The sequence below is a fragment of the Euprymna scolopes genome, chromosome 1 (assembly GCF_053919585.1).
Source record: "Euprymna scolopes isolate OS-2025 chromosome 1, ASM5391958v1, whole genome shotgun sequence".
NCBI classification, from domain to species: Eukaryota; Metazoa; Mollusca; class Cephalopoda; order Sepiida; family Sepiolidae; genus Euprymna; species Euprymna scolopes.
In genome coordinates, this window is record NC_136482.1 from 42,736,745 (window position 1) to 42,743,519 (window position 6,775).

Consider the following 6,775-nt stretch of genomic DNA (forward strand, 5'->3'; position numbering starts at 1 on the left):
CATATATTATATATATATAGACAATTTTCATGGATATAGGATAATTATATATATATATATATATATATATATATTATATATATATATATATATATATATATATATATATATATATATACAATTTTCATGGATGTAGGATAATTATAGATGACCTTATATGTATAAACGATAACGATTAATTGAAAAAAAAACATTTCATATATCCAAAGGAGTAAGAATATATATCTGGATTTAGATATAAAAATATAGGATGGAACGTTTCCTTATAAAATATTTGATAACAGAAACTCTTTCGCCTTTCAAATAGTTCGTATGCCGCATAAATATATACCTTCCCTGTTTTATGTTTTATGGAACTATTATGTCAGAGTTTCTGGAGATAGCTCCTGTTACTTTTAAATTAATAGATTTGATAACCCTAGATCCTAGTTTAGTAATAAGGATGATAATACAAGGTGGGGGGTAAAACTAAAATATGTAAACTGTTAAACAAAGCATTTGTTTGTTATCCTGATGCTTTAGTATCGTATAAAAACAGAATATATTAATAAAGTGTTGTGGAGTCGCCCACTAATTAGCATACGTGGGTGAAAATATATAGATAAAGGTATCAAGTTAGCAAGACCGGGGAGCTGTGTTCGAACGCCGGATAGGCAAGACGCATGTGCCGGTTGCTCCATGAAAGACTTTAAGACGCCCTCTGCCGGGCAATCTTCCAACTGCAGTACAACTGCACCTTTGTAAATATGTATTTTATTTTCGTCTTAATATATTTGTTTTACCTTTACTTTCTGCGTTCGTGTTGTTATTGATACAGACACAACAGTGGCGACGGAATTTCGAAAAAAAGATTTACGCGTGAGAAAATGCACTATCAAACTCAACACTGGTATTCGGGAAATATTTACTCGTCAAAGATGGAAAAAAAAATTCACTCGGAAATTCAATGTTTAAAACGCAGTAACTACGAAATTGTCACCAAGATTTTCTTGTGACTAATTGAAAAGGAAATTCAAAACCCGTGTGAAAAGTAAACTAACAAACTGTTTCTCTAGGATACCGTGAACTTATTAGGTAGACGGTTCTGAAAGAAAAGGTGAATTTTTCTCATTGTAGTAAGAAGGGATTTTTTTCTTTCTTTTACATAATTAATAACGTAACAAAAAGAATCGGTTGTTCGTAGGTATTAAAGAAAAGAAAGTGTAAAAGAGACCGATTTACTATTTTTAAAAACAAAATAAAGGATCTTATCAAGTTATTCGCGGAAATGTCAATGCGTCAACAAGAAAGAGCCGCATTACAGAAAAAAGAACTACAAGAAAGAGACGAAAGACAGAATGAAGTGTTTCTTAAATGTATAGAGAAAATGCAACTTCGTCAAAAAGATTTGTTGGAAAGATTAACGACTAATTCTGCACAGGAAAGCAATACGATTTTTCCAACGCAACAATTGTGAATAGTATAGATGTGTTCACGTACCTACCAGAAGAGGATAACACTTTTGAGTCATACTTTAAGAGGTATGAAGATATTTTCGAAACAGATTGCGAAAGCTGGTCAAACGCAAAGAAAGTAAGTTCATTACTTCGAAAGCTATGTACCAATGAACATTGCTAATTTGTTGATTTGTTGATTTCATATTGCCAAGGAGAACGAATCAGTTAGACTTCGCTGGGACCGTTAAACTTCTTAAGGAGTTATTCGGACCGAACATGTCTCTTTTTCACAAGAGATGGTCGTGTATGAACCTTAAGAAAACGGAGGAGCAGAACTACCATACACATGCGTCAGTCGTGAATAAACACTGCGAAAATTCTAAATTATCCGTACTTCCGGTGGGCAACTTCAAATGTTTAATTTTTGCACAGGGGCTAGTTTCTACAAAAAATCCAGAAATCCGAAGATGCGTTCTCTCAAACTAAGAGACAGAACCAAGGTCTGACACTGCAAAAGTTAGCAGAAGATTGTCAAATGGCAGTATCACTAATAAAAGACGCCAGAGATATAGAAGAAGCAGGAGTGTCGTACATAAGGAAGATTAATAAAATCTGGCAGAAACGCAGGGCAAAGAAAGATGGAGACTAGTCAAAATCGAAAAGATTACGCGAGTTATAAATACTCAAACTCTAATTACAGAATACGAACTTACGATTCAAGTCAAAGGAACTATAAAAAATCGGGACCAAGTAATAATTGCGGAAGATGTGATGAAAAACATTGGGGAAAAGAATTGTCCTTACAAAAATATAAGATGCTTCAATTGCGACAAATACGGGCATAAGAGTATTGCTGAACAAAATATAGAGTACACCAAATGAGAATAAACCACAAAGAGAAAGACAATTTACGAAAATATGTGTTGGTAAATATTTTCGGCAAACAAATAAAATTTCAACTTGATTCTGGAGCAGATTTGTCGGTAATAAACTTTAGCACTTGGAAAAAACTGGATAAACCGACTCTGAAAAGTCAAGTAAGGGTGCTAGAATGGTGACAGGAGACGATATCAAATTTAAATGGCACGATGAAGAAATTGAAAATATTTGTAATTAAAGAAAGCTAGAATTAATTGGGAATATATTTTCTTTCAAAATTCAACCTTTGGGATAAATCGATGCACGCTTTTTGTAAAAAAATAACCAGCTGCACCAAACGTCAGAAAATATTAAAAATCAACTAGAGAACGAATTCCCTGAAATTTTACTATGGTACTGGAAGATGTAATAAATTTAAAGCTTCATTCGAGCTAAAAAAAAAGGATGTAATGTGGAGAAATGCGTGACTTACCTGGATAGACCACGTGCGGGTCGGTCACCAAAAATAAATAAAAAGAAAGAAAAGAAATGGTCAAGACTCTTATTTATAGAGTAGTGATCACGTGAGTTAGAAGAATATGCAAATAGAGGTGAACGATTTTGCGATATAAAAAGCCTGTGTTGTTAAGAGGAGGGGCAGACTGTTGGCAGAAGTCAGTGCTGTCAGACGTGCTTTAGAGTTTTGTTATTATATGCTGTGTTCGATTGTTGGGAGAGAGAAAAGAGAAGAGGAGGAACCAAGAAGACATTCTGCAGATACTTGACTTTGTGTTGGTTTTAAGCTATTTCGTCGCTTGGTGTGCGGTTACTAACAATGGACAGATTCGACATTCGCTTAATACCCGAGTTCGACGGATCTACCACTGGACCGGCTGTCGTTGAATGGATTGAAAAGGCAGAGAAAATCTGTAAACTGTGCAAAATTAAAGAACCAGCCACAGTTATCCCTTTGAGGCTAACCGGAGGGCCTATGCAGTCTACCAACAACTCGGGGATGAACCAGACTGGGATGAAATCAAGCAGAGCCTGTATACAGCGTTTGGTACAGATCCATTTGTTGCGTGGCAACAGTTCACGAGCCGGACACTTCAACCCAAGGAAACAGTCGACGTGTACCTAGCCGACCTGCGAAAATTATCTGTACCGTTTGGTGGGGTCAACGATAAAATATTAAGTTGTGCTTTTTTGGTAGGCCTACCCGAGGAGGTCAGTAAACTGTTGCGGGCATCATCAAGAATCGATGAATTGTCAACTGATGAGTTATTGGCCCGAGCTCGAAACATCTGTAAGGAACAGGAACCAATTGCAGTAGCAGCTCGTTTTCGACATGGAGGCAATGTGGACTCTCTTCCAGACAGTAATAAGCATGCCACCCCAGTGTGCTATAAATGTGGGGAGGCCAATCATTTTGCTAAAGAGTGCCGGAGTGATAGGAGAGGTGTATATCCACAATCAAAGAGACCAGTGCAATGCTATCGCTGCAATAAGTTTGGGCACATATCTCGCAACTGTTCGGGAAACGAAGTTGGGGGCAAGGTACTATCGCTACCCTTGCCCCCTGCCAACCAATAAACACAGGATTGTCTGTCATTAGCGTTAAACTTGATGATGTGCAGTGTTCAGCACTTATAGACACGGGGTGTTCCCGGTCTATAGTTAGTGCCCATTGCTGTCCGGTGTGGCGGAGGAACCCAGTCGGCGTTATGACCATCAATGGCTTATCACGGGTATGTTGTGGTGAAGGGACAGTCACAATCTGCACTGAGAAGGGTGACACAGCTAAAGTTGACGTTCTGGTGATGCAGGAGAAACCCCTTGGCTACGACATGTTGCTTGGAATTGATGCAATACAAGCACTAGGAGGCGTTACAATCACAGCAGCTAGAGGTATCAGGCTTGGAGAAGGGAAAGACGTCTGTGCAGCCATGTCGATTGAAGAAAAGGACTTCTGTGCTACATTTGATGACAACGAAAGGGTGTGGACTGCAAAGTGGAAATGGGCCATGGGCCAGGAACCAGATCGGCTGTGCAACACGATTCCAGAGTATGCAGTTTCTACCAAGAATAGGACCGCATATGAAGAAGAACTTCAGATGTGGATTGACAACGGTTGGTTAATACCATACCCACAGGAACGTCTGGGACCACCCAAGGGATTAATTCCGCTCATGGCTGTTGAACAACCTACCAAAGAAAAAATTCGTCCCGTAATGGATTACCGAGAGTTGAATCGGCATGTTGATGCGTTTACCGGAAACGCAGATGTGTGCGCTGCTAAACTGAGAGAGTGGCGTCAAAAAGGGAGCAATGTAGCACTTCTGGATCTAAAGAGGGCCTACCTGCAGATATGTGTCCATGAGTCATTATGGCCGTTTCAGACAGTACTACTCAAGGGAAAACTATATTGTTTGACACGTTTGGGTTTTGGCCTAAACGTAGCACCCTTGATTATGACAACCATTATTAACACTGTTTTGATGCAGGATGAGACCACAGCAAAAGCTGCTTCAGCCTACATAGATGACATCTATGTTAATGAGGACATAATGTCTGCGGATGCAGTTCGAATAAAACTGAAAGCGTTTGGGTTAATAAGCAAAGACCCTAAGCGCCTAAAGGATGGAGTGCCCGTGCTAGGCCTCGAGGTCTGGGAGGAGGGCAATACGTTGCGATGGAAACGAGGGAGCCCACTTCCAAAGTTACCCAATGTATTAACAAGACGTACTGTGTTTTCTATCTGTGGTAAATTGGTAGGACATCTACCTGTCTGTGGATGGCTCCGATCGGCAACAGGAGTGGTGAAAAGACGAGTGACTACAGTAACAAAAGGATGGGACGATGTTGCGGATGATGATTCTCTCCAACAAATGATGGCTGAAATGTTGTCCAGAGTGCATAGGAATGACCCTGCCCGGGGTGAGTGGCAAGTGTCTGGAAACGAACTAAATGCATGGGTTGACGCAAGTTCGTTGGCTACAGGTGTCGTGTTGGAGCAACTAGGTGTTGTTGTGGAAGATGCATGCTGGCTTCATCCGAAAAATGATGCCCAATATATAAATTTGGCAGAACTTGATGCCACGTTAAAAGGTCTTAATCTCGCATTGCAATGGCAGACTAATGTTGTGCATCTCCACACTGACTCATTTTGTGTTTACCATTGGTTAACCGACACCTTGACTGGAAAGGCTCGAGTTAAGACTAGAGCTGCAAGTGAAATGCTAGTACGAAGGAGACTAGCAATAATTAAGCGTCTAGTTGACGAATACAGCTTGCAGGTAGACATTACGTTAGTCTCGTCGATGCAGAATTTGGCTGATAGCTTGACTCGAGTACCAAAGAGGTGGATCGATGCAATGAGGCAGGGATCCGATCTTCAACAACAAACATGCGCGACTGTAACGGATCAATTAACACTTGGCCAGATCCGTATGATACACCAGCAGATTGGGCATCCTGGAATTCAGAGGACTGCATATTTTGTCCGAAGAGTATGCCCTGCAACTACAAAAGCATCAGTGAAAGCAGCCATACGTTCGTGTGAAGAGTGTCAGAGAATTGATCCGGCACCATCCCAATGGCAAAAAGGGAAGCTCGAGGTGGAGGGCAACTGGCAGCGAGTAGGGATGGACATAACACATTATGGGGGCAAACATTTTTTGACCATGACGGATTGTGGCCCGACGCGTTTCACAATATGGCGCCTGTTGACACGACAGGATGCAGCCAGCATTATACAACAGTTGAGAGCCGTCTTTTTTGAACGTGGTGCCCCGATTGAAATTCTGACTGATAATGCCGCCACATTTCGATGTCAAGAATTTCAGAAATTCGTGCACGAATGGGGGATTAAAATGCATTATCGGTGTGCATATTATCCCGAGGGTAATGGTATAGCAGAACGGTGTCACCGCACCATCAAAAGAATTGCAGCCAGGACGCAGTGCTCTATTCCAGAAGCTGTGTACTGGTATAATATAACACCCAAGACAATGCAACACCAGCAACTGCACCAGCCAATGGGATTTACCAATATGAACAGCGTGTGAAAGGAGTTGATGCCATACCATCAGTGGTGAGTGTTGTCAATACACCATATCAGGTGGGAGACCTTGTTTGGATAAAACCCCCAAATGCTGGGTGCACTACGAAATTTTTCCGGGGAAAAATAGATGAAATCATAAGTCCTCAGACCATGTTGATTGGTGGCATACCACGTCACGTAAAAGATATCCGCCCTTGTTATACCTCTTCTGATTCTGAGGACGATGAGGAGGATCACACACCGTTCAGAGATGATCCTGATCACTTACTGCCCCTTCAGGTGAGCATAGAAACACCACCAACAGAACCAGATGAGGGAATGATGGGACATACTGATGACAATAGTGAGGAGAGCGATGGACACAAGGAAGTAATGCCTCATCGAAATACTCGACAGAGACGAATACTGCCCACCCCCG